The 19,163-nt window shown below is 36.1% G+C and overlaps 1 protein-coding gene across 8 annotated transcripts in view; it reads right to left on the reverse strand.

Moving 5' to 3' along the window:
* Positions 1–19,163, reverse strand: part of HMBOX1 (homeobox containing 1) — a 174,890-nt gene that overhangs the window by 96,086 nt on the left and 59,641 nt on the right. The window contains exon 2 of one of the 8 annotated variants that reach the window (XM_089912760.1): positions 11,043–17,227. The exons of 6 other annotated variants lie outside the window; for them this stretch is intronic. The gene's annotated coding sequence lies outside the window, so the exon portion shown is untranslated. One more of the 8 variants, XM_089912757.1, reaches the window with a different exon arrangement.

Consider the following 19,163-nt stretch of genomic DNA (forward strand, 5'->3'; position numbering starts at 1 on the left):
AACCCAGGTGACCTAGCAAAATTTGTATTCAGAAGTAAATTTATGGCCTTAATAGCTTTTAATATTTTTAAAAGGCAGAGGCAGGGGGGAAACCCAGTAAACAAGAAATTAGAAAAAATACAAACTGTATCAAAATGAACTAGGAAGAAGGAACTAAGAGATACTATTTGACATTAATATAAAGTAAAGAAGTTATAGAAAGCATAAATAAGTCCAAAAGCTAGCTCTCTGAAACATGATTAAAGAATCAGAGTCTAATAAGGGGGTGAAAAAAAAAAGAGTGAGAGGGAAAACTCACGATAGTCAAAATGAAAAGAGAAATCATAAGTATAGGAGAGAATTAAGAAAATAAGACAGGGCTTCCCTGGTGGCACAGTGGTTGAGAGTCCGCCTGCCGATGCAGGGGACACAGATTCGTGCCCCGGTCCGGGAAGATCCCACATGCCGCGGAGCGGCTGGGCCTGTGAGCCACGGCCGCTGAGCCTGCGCGTCCGGAGCCTGTGCTCCACAACGGGAGAGACCACAACAGTGTGAGGCCCGGTACCACAAAAAAAAAAAAGAAAAAAGAAAAGAAAAAATAAGACAAAGCTAAGAAAATACAAATGCAATTTCTTGGCAATTCATTTGAAAACCGAAGAGAAAAATGTTTTCCCAGTAAGACAGAAAATATCAAAATTGACCCAAGAGAAATGAATTGAGTAGAACCAAATAGCACGAATTAAAGGTAATTAAAAATCTACTAAAGGAGGAGGAACTAAGATGGCGGAGTAGAAGGATGTGCTCTCACTCCCTCTTGTGAGAACATGAGAATCACAACTAGCTCCTGGACAATCATCGACAGGAAGACACTGGAACTCACCAAAAAAGATACCCCACATCCTAAGACAAAGAAGAAGCCACAACGAGACGGTAGGAGGGGTGCAATCACAGTAAAATCAAATCCATAACTGCTGGGTAGGTGACTCACAGACTGGAGAACACATACCACAGAAGTCCACCAACTGGAGGAGTGAAGGTTCTGAGCCCCACGTCAGGCTTCCCAACCTGGGGGTCCGGCAACGGGAGGAGGAACTGCTAGAGAACCAGACTTTGAAGCCTAGTAGTATTTCACTACAGGACTTCAACAGGACTGGGGGAAACAGAGACTCCACTCTTGGAGGGCACACACAAAGTAGTGTGCGCATCGGGACCCAGGGAAAGGAGCAGTGTCCCCAGGGGAAGTTGAACCAGACCTAACTGCTAGTGTTGGAGGGTCTTCTGCAGAGGTGGGGGGGTGGCTGTGGCTCACTGTGGGGACAAGGACACTGACAGCAGAAGTTCTGGAAAGTACTCCTTGGCGTGAGCCCTCCCAGAGTCTGTCATTAGCCCCACCAAAGAGCCCAGGTAGGCTCCAGTGTTGGGTTGCCTCAGGCCAAACAACCAACAGGGAGGGATCCGAGCCCCACCCATCAACAGTCAAGCAGATTAAAGTTTTACTGAGCTCTGCGCACCAGAGCAACACCCAGATCTACCCACCACCAGTCCCTCCCATCAGGAAACTTGCTCAAGCCTCTTACATAGCCTAATCCACCAGAGGGCAGACAGCAGAAGCAAGAACTACAATCCTGCAGCCTGTGGAACAAAAACCACATTCACAGAAAGATAGACAAGGTGAAAAGGCAGAGGGCTATGTACCACATGAAGCAACAAGATAAAGCCCCAGAAAAACAACTAAATGAAGTAGAGATAGGCAACCATCCAGAAAAAGAATTCAGAATAATGAGAGTGAAGATGATCCAGGACCTCGGAAAAAGAATGGAGGCAAAGATCAAGAAGATGCAAGCAGTGTTCGACAAAGACCTAGAAGAATTAAAGAACACACAACAGAGATGAACAATACAATAACTGAAATGAAAACTACACTAGAAGGAATCAATAGCAGAATAACTGAGGCAGAAGAACAGGTAAATGACCTGGAACACAGAATGGTGGAGTTCACTGCTGTGGAACAGAATAAAGAAAAAAGAATGAAAAGAAATGAACACAGCCTAAGAGACCTCTGGGACAACATTAAATGCAAAAACATTCACATTATAGGGGTCCCAGAAGGGGAACAGAGAGAGAAAGGACCAGAGAAAATATTTGAAGAGATTATAGTCGAAAACTTCCCTAACATGGGAAAGGAAATAGCTACCCAAGTCCAGGAAGCACAGCGAGTCCCATACAGGATAAACGCAAGGAGAAACACACTGAGACACACAGTAATCAAACTGGCAAAAATTAAAGACAAAGAAAAATTATCGAAGGCAGCAAGGGAAAAACGACAAATAACATACAAGGGAATTCCCATAAGGTTAACAGCTGATTTCTCAGCAGAAACTCTACAAGCCAGAAGGGAGGGGCATGATATACTTAAAGTGATGAAAGGGTGAAAGGGAAGAACCTACAACCAAGATTACTCTGCCCAGCAAGGATCTCATTCAGATTCGATGGAGAAATCAAAAGCTTTAGAGACAAGCAAAAGCTAAGAGAATTCAGCACCACCAAACCAGCTCTACAAGAAATGCTAAAGGAACTTCTTTAAGTGGGAAACACAAGAGAAGGGCCTACAAAAACAAACCCAAAACAATTAAGAAAATGGTCATAGGAACATACATATCGATAATTACCTTAAACGTGAATGAATTAAATGCTCCAACCAAAAGACACAGGCTTGCTGAATGGATACAAAAACAAGACCCATATATATGCTGTCTACAAGAGACCCACTACACACCTAGCGACATATACAGACTGAAAGTGAGGGGATGGAAAAAGATATACCATGCAAATGGAAATCAAAAGAAAGCTGGAGTAGCAATACTCGTATGAGATAAAATAGACTTTAAAATAAAGAATGTTACAAGAGACAAGAACGGACACTACATAATGATCAAGAGATCAATCCAAGAAGAAGATATAACAATTATAAATATATATGCACCCAACATAGGAGCACCTCAGTACATAAGGCAACCGCTAACAGCTATAAAAGAGGAAATCGACAGTAACACAATAATAGTGGGGGACTTTAACACCTCACTTACACCAATGGACAAATCATCCAAAATGAAAATAAATAAGGAAACAGAAGCTTTAAATGACACAATAGACCAGATAGATTTAATTGATATTTATAGGACATTCCATCCAAAAACAGCAGATTACAATTTCTTCTCAAGTGCGCATGGAACATTCTCCAGGACAGATCACATCTTGGGTCACAAATCAAGCCTCAGTAAATTTAAGAAAACTGAAATCATATCAAGCATCTTTTCTGACCACAACGCTATGAGATTAGAAATGAATTACAGGGAAAAAAACGTAAAAAACAAAAACACATGGAGGCTAAACAATACGTTACTAAATAACCAAGAGATCACTGAAGAAATCAAAGAGGAAATCAAAAAATACCTAGAGACAAATGACAATGAAAACACGACGATCAAAAATTTATGGGATGCAGCAAAAGCAGTTCTACGAGGGAAGTTTATAGCTATACAAGCCTACCTCAAGAAACAAGAAAAATCTCAAATAAACAATCTAACCTTACACCTAAAGGAACTAGAGAAAGAAGAACAAACAAAATCCAAAGTTAGCAGAAGGACAGAAATCATAAAGACCAGAGCAGAAATAAATGAAATAGAAACAAAGAAAACAATAGCAAAGATCAATAAAACTAAAAGCTGGTTCTCTGAGAAGATAAAGAAAATTGATAAACCATTAGCCAGACTCACCAAGAAAAAGAGGGAGAGGACTCAAATCAACAAAATTAGAAATAAAAAAGGAGAAGTTACAACAGACACAGCAGAAATACAAAGCATCCTAGGAGACTACTACAAGCAACTCCATGCCAATAAAATGGACAACCTGGAAGAAATGGACAAATTCTTAGAAACGTATAACCTCCCAAGACTGAACCAGGAAGAAACAGAAAATATGAACAGACCAATCACAAGTAATGAAATTGAAACTGTGATTAAAAGTCTTCCAACAAACAAAAGTCGAGAACCAGATGGCTTCACAGGTGAATTCTATCAAACATTTAGAGAAGAGCTAACACCCATCCTTCTCAAACTCTTCCAAAAAATTGCAGAGGAAGGAACACTCCCAAACTCATTCTATGAGGCCACCATCACCCTGATACCAAAACCAGACAAACATACTACAAAAAAAGAAAATTACAGACCAATATCACTGATGAATATAGATGCAAAAATCCTCAACAAAATACTAGCAAACAGAATCCAACAACACATTAAAAGGATCATACACCATGATCAAGTGGGATTTATCCCAGGGATGCAAGGATTCTTCAATATGCGCAAATCAACGTGATACACCATATTAACAAATTAAATAAGAAAAACCATATGATTATCTCAATAGATGCAGAAAAAGCTTTTGACAAAATTCAACACCCATTTATGGTAAAAACTCTCCAGAAAGTGGGCATAGAGGGAACCGACCTCAACATAATAAAGGCCATATACGACAAACCCACAGCAAACATCATTCTCAATGGTGAAAAACTGAAAGCACTTCCTCTAAGATCAGGAACAAGACAAGGATGTCCACTCTCACCACTATTATTAAACATAGTTTTGGAACTCCTAGCCACGGCAATCAGAGAAGAAAATGAAATAAAAGGAAAACAAATTGGAAAAGAAGAAGTAAAATTGTCACTGTTTGCAGATGACATGATACTATACATACAGAATCCTAAAGATGTCACCAGACAACTACTAGAGCTAATCAACGAATTTGGTAAAGTTGCAGGATACAAAATTAATGCACAGAAATCTCTTGCATTCCTATACACTAATAATGAAAAATCTGAAAAAGAAATTAAGGAAACTCCCATTTACCACTGCAACATAAAGAATAAAATACCTAGGAATAAACCTACCTAGGAAGACAAAAGACCTGTATGTAGAAAACTATAAGACACTGATGAAAGAAATTAAAGATGATACCAACAGATGGAGAGATATACCATGTTCTTGGATTGGAAGAATTAATATTGTGAAAATGACTATACTCCCCAAAGCAATCTACAGATTCAATGCAATCCCTATCAAATTACTAATGGCATTTTTTACAGAACTAGAACAAAAAATCTTAAAATTTGTATAGAGACACAAAAGACCCCGAGTACCCAAAGCAGTCTTGAGGGAAAAAAATGGAGCTGGAGGAATCAGGCTCCCTGACTTCAGACTATACTACAAAGCTACAGTAATCAAGACAATATGGTACTGGCACAAAAATAGAAACATAGATCAATGGAACAAGATAGAAAGCCCAGAGATAAACGCACACACCTATGGTCAACTAATCTATTACAAAGGAGGCAAGGATATACAATGGAGAAAAGACAGTCTCTTCAATAAGTGGTGCTGGGAAAACTGGACAGCTACATGTAAAAGAATGAAATTAGAACACTCCCTAACAGCATACACAAAAATAAACTCGAAATGGATTCAAGAGCTAAATGTAAGACCGGACACTATAAAACTCTTAGAGGAAAACATAGGAAGAACACTCTTTGACATAAATCACAGCAAGATATTTTTTGATCCACCTCCTAGAGTAATGGAAATAAAAACAAAAATAAACAAATGGAACCTAATGAAACTTAACAGCTTTTGCACAGCAAAGGAAACCATAAACAAGACGAAAAAACAACCCCTCAGAATGGGAGAAAATATTTGCAAATGAATCGATGGACAAAGGATTAATCTCCAAAATATATAAACAGCTCATGCAGCTCAATATTAAAGAAACAAACAACCCAATCCAAAAATGGGCAGAAGACCTAAATAGACATTTCTCCAAAGAAGACATACAGATGGCCAAGAAGCACATGAAAAGCTGCTCAACATCATTAATTATTAGAGAAATGCAAATCAAAACTACGGTAAGGTATCACCTCACACCAGTTAGAATGGGCATCATCAGAAAATCTACAAACAACAAATGCTGGAGAGGGTGTGGAGAAAAGGGAACCCTCTTGCACGGTTGGTGGGAATGTAAATTGATACAGCCACTATGCAGAACTGTATGGAGGTTCCTTAAAAAACTAATAATAGAATTACCATATGATCCAGCAATCCCACTACTGGGCATATACCCAGAGAAAACCATAATTCAAAAAGACACATGCACCCCAATGTTCACTGCAGCACTATTTACAATAGTCAGGTCATGGAAGCAACCTAAATGCCCATCGACAGACGAATGGATAAAGAAGATGTGGTACATATATACAATGGAATATTACTCAGCCATAAAAAGGAACGAAATTGAGTCATCTGTTGAGACGTGGATGGATCTAGAGACTGTCATACAGAATGAAGTAAGTCAGAAAGAAAAAAACAAATATCGTATATTAACGCATGTATGTGGAACCTAGAAAAATGGTACAGGTGAACCAGTTTGCAGGGCAGAAGTTGAGACACAGATGTAGAGAACAAACGTATGGACACCAAAGGGGGAAAGCCGCAGGGGGGTGGGGATGGTGGTGTGCTGAATTGGGTGATTGGGATTGACATGTATACACTGATGTGTATAAAATTGATGACTAATAAGAACCTGCTGTGTAAAAACAAAATTTAATTTAATTTAAAAATTAAAAAAAAAAAGAAATCTACTATAGACAAAGACATTGAGACCTGTTGGGTTCCCAGCAGATTCTTAATCTTAAAATAAACATAGTTCTAATAATATTAAACCATAGAAAAATACCGAAAATGTTTCATTTTATGAAGTCAGAATAACAGTACCAAATCTAATAGTATGTAGCACACAAAACACCATAAACCAATTTCACTTAGAAGTTAAACGTAAAAATTCTAAAGAGAAAAGAATCAAATCAGACAATAGAGTCTAGCCACATATCAAAAATAATATACTATCATAATTTACTGCAGGAATGCAAGAATGGTTCATTTTTAGGAATCAACACAATTCAATATATCAACAAATTAAGGAGAAAAAAAATCACAAGATTTTATCAATGGATGCTAACAAGGCATTTGGTAAAATTCAGCAGCCACTTGTAATAAAAGCTCTGTGGAAAAGAATACTAAAAAATTAAGCATTTTTGGAAAGAAGAACAATTGCAAGTGTCCTAAGTAGCAAAACACTAAAACCATTTCAAATAAAATTAAGACTGTATGCACACACAATAAATATATATATTGAATATATTATACATGTGTGTGTTTTTATATATATAAAGAACTTGCTTCTATATGTAAATTTGATGATCTGTGGAAGAGATCCAATAATGGTGGTTACTTTGAGTACAGGGTGGGAACTGGACAGATTAGGGAAGGGATGGGAAGGAGACTGTTCCCAGAAAACTTTATTATTTTAACCATATGAATGTTATTGCTCAGTCAATAAATCAAATTAATAAAATTAGAAATTAGAGCAGGAAGCCCACTGAACCCTTTATAATTCAACACTGATTTGAAGATATAGGAAACCAGTAAGACATAAAAATGAATTAACTGGCATAAATATCGGAATGAAAGAGAAATATATATATCTTTTTGATAATGATTGGATGGAATACTTAAAATATGTAAGTTATCTAGTAAAAGAAAGCTGAAGTTAGTAAAAAATAGATTATTAGGGAGAGATATGATACAACACTTAAAATTAATTAAAAAATTTTTCTCTAGTTTAGAAGGAGACACCTAGAAAAATGGGAAAATATTTCATTCACAGTAGTAACATTTTCCCAATATTTATAAATAACTGTCTTGAGAAAAAAGCCCAGAATTTTTTTTTAATTTAGAAATAGGACATTAAAATTATAACGCAGGAAGTCCAAGAACCACCAAGAAAATTAAACAAAAGGAGAAAACCAGAAGTGGACTTCACTAGTCAGGTTTCAGAATATATTCAAAAGACACTAATCAAATCAGTACAGTACTGGCATAGGAACAGACACACAGATGAGTGGAACAGAATAAAGAACTTAAATAATGATTCCAGCACATATAAGAAAATGTACAAGCCAAAGGTTAAATTTCATTTCAACAAGATAGGATAAATTATTTTTTAAAATAATCCTCACAAAACTTATCATCTAGCAAAAAACATCAGATCTTTATCTTACATTATATACATAAAAAATTAAATTCCAGGTGCAGTAAAGACAAATGTAAAAAATAAATCACAGAAATACATTCTACAACAAAATTTAGAAGATGACATGTCTTCTAAGCATTCTTAACAAAGAACAGAAACTTAAGACAGACATTAAGAGTTTAAAATTTCCTATTATGAAAAAATCATAAACAAACTAAGGAATTAAATCAGAAAAAATATTTGACATGTAGAGAAAAAGCAGATCCAAGTTGTTAAGTTTATAAAAACAGTCAAACTTACTAGAAAAGTCAGGGAAATAACAATTAGTTTAACAAAGAGTTATCACTTTGGCACAAATTTCAAAGATTGATAATATCTCCTCAAAGGGTACTGTCATATTTCACTGGTCTAAGTGAAAAGTCCTTTTGGAAAGAAATCTTGCAACATATATTAAAATTTAAAGTACTTACACCTTTAACCTAGTCGTCCTACTCCTGGGAATCTATCACATAGAAACAAAAGTAATCACACATAGTACACACAAAGATATTTATTGTCACTTATTTTCCAATTTCTTGTCTCTATAAACAGAGTTGTTTCAATCAATACAGGAATGGCTGAATAAACTACAATATACTTTGATCAATTAACACAATGCAATCCCTAAAAACAGTAAATTAGAGTTGTATCAGGTGACTTGGTGGGATTTGCGCATTGTAGCGTTAAATTTTAAAAAAGGAAAATGCAATCAAATGAGTATGATGAGGTTTGAAAAGAAAAACTACAACCAAAAAAATATCTTTTTCTGTGTGTGTCTCATGTCAGTGTGTTTATTGATATACATACATACACACACACATAAAGTACATGAGCATGGAGAAAAAATAGGTGGTCAACAGGTAATGCAGGTGGGTTTAAGTACGGGGGAATATGTAGGGAATACTCGTCAGGAAGGATGGATAAATGCAATAGATATAGATACACATTTATGCAATGAAATTATAAAAATTCCTACTATCAGAAATGGACTCAATTATCAAATGATTAGGTTAGGGTTGTCAAAATCCAACACAACGTCAGGCTGAGCAATGAAAAAGCCTACTGTCAGCATTGCTGTCCCTTGAAGAAAAAATATAATCTGGAAAATCCATTAGGAATAAGAACCTGTAAATTCTGTCTTACCCACAGGTGGTAAGAAGGCTCTTTTTATCCTAGTTTTTCTCTTTAATATAAAAAGTAGTAAACTGCATAATGTAAAGGAAAAGAATTTCAAAAGCCATAAAATAAAAGTTAAGTCTGCCTCCTACCCCAAACTCCTTTTTCTCTTCCACTCAGACACCATTCAGTTTCTTCATACATCTTTGAACATGTAAGTATAACTTTAGGATGAATTCCTTGTTACGACAAAAGGCATACATATTTTAAATTATGATAGACTTTGTCAAATTGCCTCCCTAAAGAGGACCAATTTATACTTCTACCTTCAGGAAATGCTTAATTGTGAATCCCGTACGTCAGTGGTGATTTACAACTGAATTTACATTGTGCGTGTATCTGTTTTATTCAGTAATGGTAAACACAGAAAGGGCAGAATATTTAAAGAAAGCAAAGCATAAGAGACAGTGAAGAGTTAGCTTAGCTATAACAGCACAGGCAGCAAGTTACGCCATCAAAGGGAGAGGTAACGGGACAGTGCCAATGACAATTAGTGAGACCCTTAAGTCCAGATATGGATATCAAAAAAGACTTCTCAGAAGTTTGAAACAGCCATTACAGAGCTCCTTCTACTGCTCTTTTAGCACCTCACACAGAACGCATTGTTATCCATCTAAAATACCTATTTAAAGTAAAACAAAAAATGTGTTAAAATACAGAGATATAGGGCTTCCCTGGTGGCGCAGTGGTTGAGAGTCCGCCTGCCGATGCAGGGGACACGGGTTCGTGCCCCGGTCCGGGAAGATCCTACATGCCGCGGAGTGGCTGGGCCCGTGAGCCATGGCCGCTGAGCCTGTGCGTCCGGAGCCTGTGCTCCGCAACGGGAGAGGCCACAACAATGAGAGGCCCACGTACCGCAAAAAAAAAAAAAAACAAACAGATATACAAGCCTTACAATCCCATAAGTCTGATACTGTTACTACTTTGAATTTACAGATAAGGAAGTGAAACTTCTTCCTGGCTAGATACACGTTAAACACACACACACACACACACACAAAACATATGGAGGTAAAAAAAGGTCATAAAACTCCACCAGAACAAATAAAAAGTGCACATCCCTCCCCCCTTAGCTCTCAGTCCTTCTGTCCAAAGATAAATACTATTAAGTTTCCTATAAATCCTTACAAAGATAAAAATTAAGAACTAAGTACACACATATCTAACATAGAATTCTTTTTTAAATGGTAGTTTTTAAAAACTTTTAATTATGAAAATTTGTAAACATGTACAAGGGCAGAGTAATATACCAATCACCCTGCTTGAATAATTAACTCCTCCCTACTTTCCTGGCTCCAAGGGATATTTTCAAGCAAATTCCAGATATCTTACCACTTTAACATGCAATTCTTAGCAAGTTTCAATATCTGGTTTCCAAATCCAGAGTAAATAAGACATAGAAACTTAGAAGGTGACTGAAAGTGTATACAAAGGCTTTACCACAGAAAACAATGACAGCTACCTGAAAAGAATAAAGCAAATGAAAATGACTATTTAATAATAGATGCATACACATTATACTGACTCAACAAAAAGTTAAAGTCATGTTTAGGATGTTCATTTTAAAAAGGCATGTAAGTATGTGATACATCTGTTTTTAAAAACTGAAATGGTTAAAAGAAAAGTTTACATTTTAGGAAGTTAATCAGGTGTCTCACTTGTGTCAAACATCTTTTCCCTTGAACAATGCCAGGTAAGTGAGGCCTTACCACATTTAGCTGTGATTTGAAGGGCACATGGAGAGTTTCTCGGTGAAGAACGAATGGTTGGTGACATGTAAGGAAAACAGAACCACAGATATTAGGAATTAAAAACTCATCTAAATTAGAATACCAATCTCTCAAATAATGCCTCTAGATAGCCAGCTTAAAGCTAACTATAAATTACAACTACTAACTAAATAACAACTACCACTATTTCATCAATACTACCCTGGGCCGGACACTCACTAGTTAAGTGCTTTACACATACAAACTCATTTTATCTCACAATCCCCTGAGGTAGGTAATTAAGACAAGACACTACTTGCCCAAGGTCAATCAGGTAATGGACTTCCTTTTTCTTATTAGAACTGGAGCTGAAGTACTTATGTTAGGCTTCGTCTTTCTTCAAAATATAAGATTAGGGATACAATTTTTTATCATTTCTTTGGAGCAAATGTTTAATTGTGATAAGTACCATGCAACAAGTTGGGCAACAGACATACCGCTAAGATATTAATGATGTTTTCTATTACGTTTTACTCGTATGATTCACAACTAAAGATTTTTATTCCAAAAGCATTATTACATATATTACTTATCAAATTTTTAAAGACAGAGATACTCATGTAGCTTTTCCTACATTTCCAGTGACAGGGAAGTTTAATGGAGAGTTTTGCAGATAAAGATATTCCTTTAAGAGATTCTAAAACTGTTTCTTGTAACTTCAAGCCACTCAGCTGACTGAATCGATAAAGACTACATTTCCTCTTTTCTCTTTCACAAGGCAGCATTTTAAATGTCTGTAAAATCTTTGCAAAGAGTCTCCATGCTAAATAGTCCCAGTCATGATTCTAGTTTGACATGGTTTCCTCACTCATTTGTCATTATCCTGTCTTCTCTTAAAAAGTGGGGCTCCCCAAATTCAACACAAGACTCCTGCAGAGAGCCTAACTGGTGCAGGATACAGGGAACTATTAGTTCTCTTGTTCTGAACCTAAAATTATATTACTTTCTCCCACCACCAAGTCATTTTTGGGTGTGAATTAAATTTGTAGACAAAAAAGTCTTTTGCATATTCATTCAAGAAGCAGTGATTAAACATCAATGACAGAACTGATCCAGGCTTCTACCCAGGCTTCCCCTCCCTAAACTCAAGTTTTTTTTTCTTTTTTTAAGCAAAATAGTTCCATTTTTGCTTTTTGTTTTCTTGTAAACAAATATTACTATTTGATATATATTTTATTTGTCTATTATCTGTGTCACTATTGTCTAGTATCTGTATCTACTCCTTAGTAGTATCTGGAACATAACAGGCACTGTTTATTATTGAACTAACTCATGAACAGATGGAAGAGGGTGGAACATTCATACTCTTTCTGGCTTCTGGAAAGGAATCTCTAGGCTACTATACTTCACTGCTAAATGATCTTGAAGCCTTATCAATAAACACACTTAATCAGAAGAGCCATGACTACCACATATGCTCTAGAATTTACTATGATAGTCTAATACAGGAATTTTAGGTTTTGATAACTTTTAAGATACGTGGTGGTTTTGATGTTACCCTCAATATGTTTCCTATGTTTTTCCATTCTAAAATAATTATATAACCTGAAAATAAAAATATACATCTCCCTATTATTAACAGTAGGTCACTGGTAAACTCTACTGAACTATGCTGTGAAATGTTAAGGAATAGTCAGAGGCTGAGCCACCATCTCTGCCTCTATATATGGCCTCAACTGTACTGACTCCAGCCACGAGCATCCTTATACCATAAAGTACTTGGTTTAGATGCCACTTCCTTTGTGGCTTCATTATTACTTACAGTTGTAGTTGCACACTCTGTGGTGTGATTTCAGATTTTTGGGTTCATTTAAGCTCAAAACACAATTATGGAGCCGCTACTTGTTTATATTGTATGATTTAGCATTCCCTGCTATGGAAGTCAGGGTTCTCTATTCTCATGGGATTGTTACTGTTACGTGACTCTACTTCATTCTTACTGAATTACAGTACAAATATATGACAGCAGGCAGCACTTTCTCCTCATGTCAGTTTAGAACAGTTATTCGCAAACTGGGCTGTGTATCTAAATCACATGGATGTCTTTTAGAATCACAGAATCCCTAGCCAACTCTGGACCTACTGAATCCAAATAACTGCAAGTAGGGAAGTCCACGAATATTTTTAAACAGCTTCTGAGGTAATTCTACTTGAAAACTACTGGTTTAGAGGACAAGAAAGAACTCTAATAATGCAATGCCATATCTCTTGTATAAGATATAATATCTAGGCATAAAGACAATTTTGAGCATACCGACACCCAAAATATCTCCTATTATTTCCCATATCAACATTCCAAGCTGAATACTTAACGAAATTAATTTAATCTGTTCTTCAAAACTGAAGGGGAATCTGATAACACCTTAAGATATGTCCACTTCAAGGGAACGCAAATAGACGTTGGTCAAAACAACTCATAAATATTCTCAAAGTAGTCTTCTCTCTACAAGTGCTGTACTACTCCTCACCCACCTAGTAAGCACTTGCCCCAGCCAAGCAGTTCTCCTAGCCCTACCAAAATGAAATGCCTCCCTCCCCATTTCCTTTCTACTAGTCTCAGTCTCAGCGACTCTTATTTGATAAGACAGCAAACACCCTTTACAAAACCCCCTGCTAGTAGGGTACCATAAATATGTTTCTGTTATATTACATTATAATTCATATACAAATCTGTCTCCTAGAATGTGAGCTTCTTAAGGGTAGGGATTGTTTCTTATCAACTGCTATAGTTCCAGCTCCTACTCAGGTGTAAGCAGTAAATAAATCTTTGCTTACTGAAGAAATAAAAGAAAATGCCTACTTTCAGGTCTCATTCAAATAAAATAATCTTAAGAGTCCTGATCCTTAAAATTAACACCGAAAGATTCTGTTACTAAATTAAAAATTAATTGCAATTGGAACATTTTCCAAGACAACTGATAAGCATTTATTAAGTATCTCATATAAGCCAAATGCTATGCAAGTGCTAAGGATACAAAAAAATGAGCTTTGCTCTTGATAGCAGGCTAAGTAATACTAATGTTCCCAAGGAGATATCCTGTCATTAGTTTACAATTTACATCCACAGTTTCCTTGAAACCAAACTCTGTTAGGACTGTTGATGCCCCTGAGGGCGTTAAAAATACTGGACTGAGAATTCAGGAGTCTAACAACTCCATGTTGCTTAAGCCATGATAGTTCTCCAGAGTTCACTACAACAGGAAAACTTAACAATTTGAATGGCAGAGTCTCCCATCATCATCATAAATAAATTTTAAAGTCTGTGTGACTACCATTCAAATATCCCCTGCACTAAAACAAAGACACAGAAAAAATATTCCTATTGGCATACATCTAGAAAATCTTGATGTTAAAATATAACAATTTACTCACAGAACCAATCCAGATGTCTTGATCTATTGCTTAAACACTCATGTGGCTTTGAAGCCTCTAATCTTTTTTGCAGGAAGATTGTATGAATACACTGATAATTTCCAGAACAATAACTTGTGATTTTGCAAGTTTCTGGATGATCCAATGTCTTCCTTCCCATTTTGCATTTCCCCTATCTCAGCAGTTTTCCAATGTTTAAAAGTGAAATAATAGAATTGGAATAAGATACTTCATTAAGCTAGAACAAGGTGACTCATAAAATCTTAACTAGAATTGATGTTAACAATGTTTTCCAAATACCTCAGCTTACAGAGAAAAAAAAAATTCTGAAAATTGGAGCCAAGAACCCTGACGCCCAGGTTACTGCTTATACTGATTTACCAATAAATAAAAGCAAAAATTCCAGTCAGTCATTCAGAAACTTAGGGTCTATTTAAATGCATATCATTTGAAAGCTTTTTTAAGAGTTCAGAATTATGACAAAATGTGCAAACAGAAGTTTCCCATAGTTGGACCTAGGCAAGTATTTCCTGTAGAGGGAGAAATAAAATTTAACATATTTTGGGAAATACCATCTTAAGAATTGTTTGGTATTCACTTTCCCTATAGGCACTCCTTTTTATGCCTCAATCCTGCAGGATTTTGTATTCATTCATTTATGCTTTTAACAAATATTTACTGAGCACCTAGTATATGCTAGGAAATGGAAAATACAGCAATGAACAAAATCCGTCTTAAAATAAAGCTTACATTCTTGTGGTGAAAGGCAAATTAAAAAAAAAAAGAGTTAAACATATAGTATTCAGATCATGATAAATACAAAAGAGACAAATAAACCTGGGAAAGAATTCAGGATTATGATTTTAAATAGGGTGCTCAGAGAAAGACTCAGTGAGAAAGTTAAATCAGAGTAAAGACATGAATGAAGTTAGGAAGCAAGCCATGTAGATACAGGAGAAAGGGCATTTAAGGTCAAGACCTTGAGGCAGAAGCTGTCTACCACGTTCAAAGAACAGCACCAAGGATGATGTGGCTGGAGTTGCATGAGCAAAGGATAACACAGTAGAACATGAAAATAGAGAACAGGGGGCTACTGGGAGGGCAAGATCAAAGAGGAACCTATAGTTGAAAATTGCTGTTAAAACTACTAAATATTATGTTAGTTTAGACTGGGATTAAATCAACAGCCTAGGGATGACCCAATTTAAGAGGAAACTTAGCATGAATTGTTAATGGTAGAATTTCTAATATCAACAGGTTAGCAGAGAGATGTTATTTTTGGACATTCCCAGCATCGATTAAATTGTACATCAGAGAGCATCATCAACTACTTTTATAAATGACTAGCTTTGAAGCATCCCCTTGTCAATTTACTAGAAGGTGAGTGCTGAAAGGAGGATGAAGAAGGAGGAGGATAAGGAAATTCATAGTTTTCCATTGCAGAGAAGTGTTTTATCTCCCATATCTCAGGAGGTATGTTAATATATAATTCAAAATAAGAAGGTGGACAAGGAGATTGTTTTACAAGTAAAAGTTAAAGTCAAACAAATTTCAGGGAGCCCTTATGCTTTACCCCAATACTCATAATACTTAAGCACCCCAAGGACAAGTTTCTTTTATTTTTCACATTTTCCACAGTGTACTATAGTTATTTTAGAGCCTCATATTATGTATTGCCTGACTAAACAGACAAAAACGTATCTCAAGTCATAAGTAAAGGCTCTGCACCTGAGCTAGGGAGAACACAACTTTCTCACACTTCTGCCTTTAAAAACCTGGGGCTTGCACAGCAAAGGAAACCGTAAACAAAATGAAAAGACAACCCACAGAATGGGAGAAAATATTGGCAAACAATGAGACTGACAAGGGATTAGTCTCCAAAATTTACAAACAGCTCTTGCAGCTCAATATCAAAAAAACAACCCAATCAAAAAATGGGCGGAAGACCTAAATAGACATTTCTCCAAAGAGGACATACAGATGGCCAAGAGGCACATGAAAAGATGCTTAACATCTCTAATTATTAAAGAAATGCAAATCAAAACTACAATGAGGTATCAGCTCACACCAGTCAGAATGGCCATCATCAAAAAAATCTACAAACAATAAATGCTGGAGAGGGTGTAGAGAAAAGGGAACCCTCCTACGCTGTTGGTAGGAATGTAAATTGGTATAGCCACTATGGAGAACATTATGGAGGTTCCTTAAGAAACTAAAAATAGAGCTACCATATGATCCAGCAATCCCATTCCTGGGCATATATCTGGAGAAAAACATGGTTCGAAAGGATACATGCACCCCCAATGTTCATCACAGCATTGTTTACAATAGCCAAGACATGGAAGCAACTTAAATGTCCATTGACAGATGAATGGATAAAGAAGATGTGGTATATATATACAATGGAATATTACTCAGCCATTAAAAAAATGAAATAATGCCATTTGTAGCAACATGGATGGACCTGGAGATTATCATACTACGTGAAGTAAGTAAGACAGAGAAAGACAAATATATGATATAGCTTATATGCGGAATCTAAAAAACAAATGATACAAATGAACTTATTTACAAAACAGAAACAGACTCACAGACATAGAGAATGAACTTATGGTTACCAGTGGGGAAGGGTGGAGGAGAGGGACAGATTGGGAGTTTCGGACTGACATGTACACACTACTCTATTTAAAACAGATAACCAACAAGGACTTACTGTATAGCACAGGGAACGCGGCTCAATATTCTGTAATAACCTAAATGGGAAAAGAATGTGAAAAAGAATAGATACATGTATATGTATAACTGAATCACTCTGCCATACACCTGAAACTAACATAACAATGTTAATCAACTATGCTCTAATATAAAATAAAAATTAAAAAAAATAATAAAGCAAAACAAAAAAAAAAACCTGGGGCTATGGTTAACCACCCTATTTTTTCAATTTCTTTTGTCCTCCATGCTCTCCTTGACCTGGTCATTTCAGCATGATCATGTATTCTACTCCAGAATCATAATGGCTTATCTCAGTTTTATCTGCTAAAGTCTCCATATATTTCAGATCCCTAATTCCAAATTATTTTCCTCAGATATCTACTGAAAAGCTCAGGAGTTCTCAAACTATAAGGAGAATCATAAAGTATAATGGAAATATACAGTATTAATATTTTAAATTATTCATTGTATCCTACCAAATACAACCAGCTCTCAAAAAGAACCCTCTATACTACAGATTTATATCTAATTATAGGCGTTAAGACTTCTTCAATCTTTGGAATAATTTCCAGACTCAAATCTGTTTTAAATTATTTTATATTATGTATAACCAGCATTAAAAATGTGCTAAATCTATATCCCATGCTCCTCATTTCTTTTTATATGAGTTAATAAAGATTTAAAAATACTTGTCAAACTCATTCATATTAAAGATAATCCCTATGAAAGGCAGAGAATGATTCAGTCTTAAAATTCTGAGGTTATACTTTTTGCCATATTCCCAAATACTGTGTTAGAGAATCAATATATAATTGATAGGTTGTCATTTTAAACTGAAATGTATAGCTAGAAAAATCTTTATATGGTGAACTAAAACAAAACACAAATATATGCTAAACCAATTAATGCTAATTAACCTCCTTAGCAGGTTCTTTTATCTGTGACCTTCCCTATCTTACTTGAGACCTTCTCTTTCTGCTGAATTAATGCCGTTTTTTCTAACTGCCTTCCCTGCCCCCATTCTTATTCTTGTTACACACAGTTAAGTTAATCTTTCTAAAGTGCAAAACTACTGGAAGTAGGACAGAATGGCACAGAGTGTAAGAGACTTGGAGCACGACTATTTTGAGTTTGAAATCCCAGGTTCTACCATTTGTTAGCGGTTGACCTTGTACAAATGTCTTATCTTGCTAAACCCTGGTTTCCTGCTCTGCAAACTGTGGACAATGTTATTTACTTCAAGGGTCACTACGAGGACTAAACAGGATAAAGTAAAAAAGGCTCCTCATGTAGACACCCAGAAATGTTAGCTCCCTTGGCCCCTTTGTAAGTTTAAACCATCAATATTTCAAAAAGGTTATCACATCCTAGCGGGAAAATGATTTAAGGAGAGTATCAGAAAAGGAATGCAATGGCTGATATTGAGAATACGTGCTTCCTAAACTGTGATGAGAAAGTGGTTTCAGTAGTACACAGAAATCCAGAGCTAGGCAGATGCTCTCTGCCAAGAACTGCTTGGACAAGGCTTGCTTCCCCCAGGTAACTGCAAGGACTCACTGACCCAAGTATTATCCCACAATTCAGTTTTTTTAGTGCCTCTAACTAACCTTTTAATTACTCTAATTACAAATAAGTGACTTTAATTACTTGAGAAAAAGCATCAAAGTCAGGAGTTTCTAAACATCTTGAAGGAACAGCGGGTGTATGTTGGGGTGGTGGGAGAAAGTCTCTGACATGAGAGAGGGAAGAGGTGATACTGACAACCATATGCCCTTCTCCAGTGGGAAATTATGAAAAATGGAATAAACAAACAGGCAATAGAAGAGATCCACCAAGTAAGAGTTCTTGATCCAATGGGAATCATAATGCAACGTTTGGAGACTTTTTTGGCTCAAGCCTCTTCCAATACCTCATAGATAAACCACAGTCAAAGAATGTCATGAATGACTTCAGAGAGAAAAACACTTTCTTGCT

This window comes from Delphinapterus leucas, chromosome 6, assembly GCF_059928025.1.
Source record: "Delphinapterus leucas isolate spDelLeu-1000000601 "Yukka" chromosome 6, BTC_Dleu_Yukka2, whole genome shotgun sequence".
Lineage (NCBI taxonomy): Eukaryota > Metazoa > Chordata > Mammalia > Artiodactyla > Monodontidae > Delphinapterus > Delphinapterus leucas.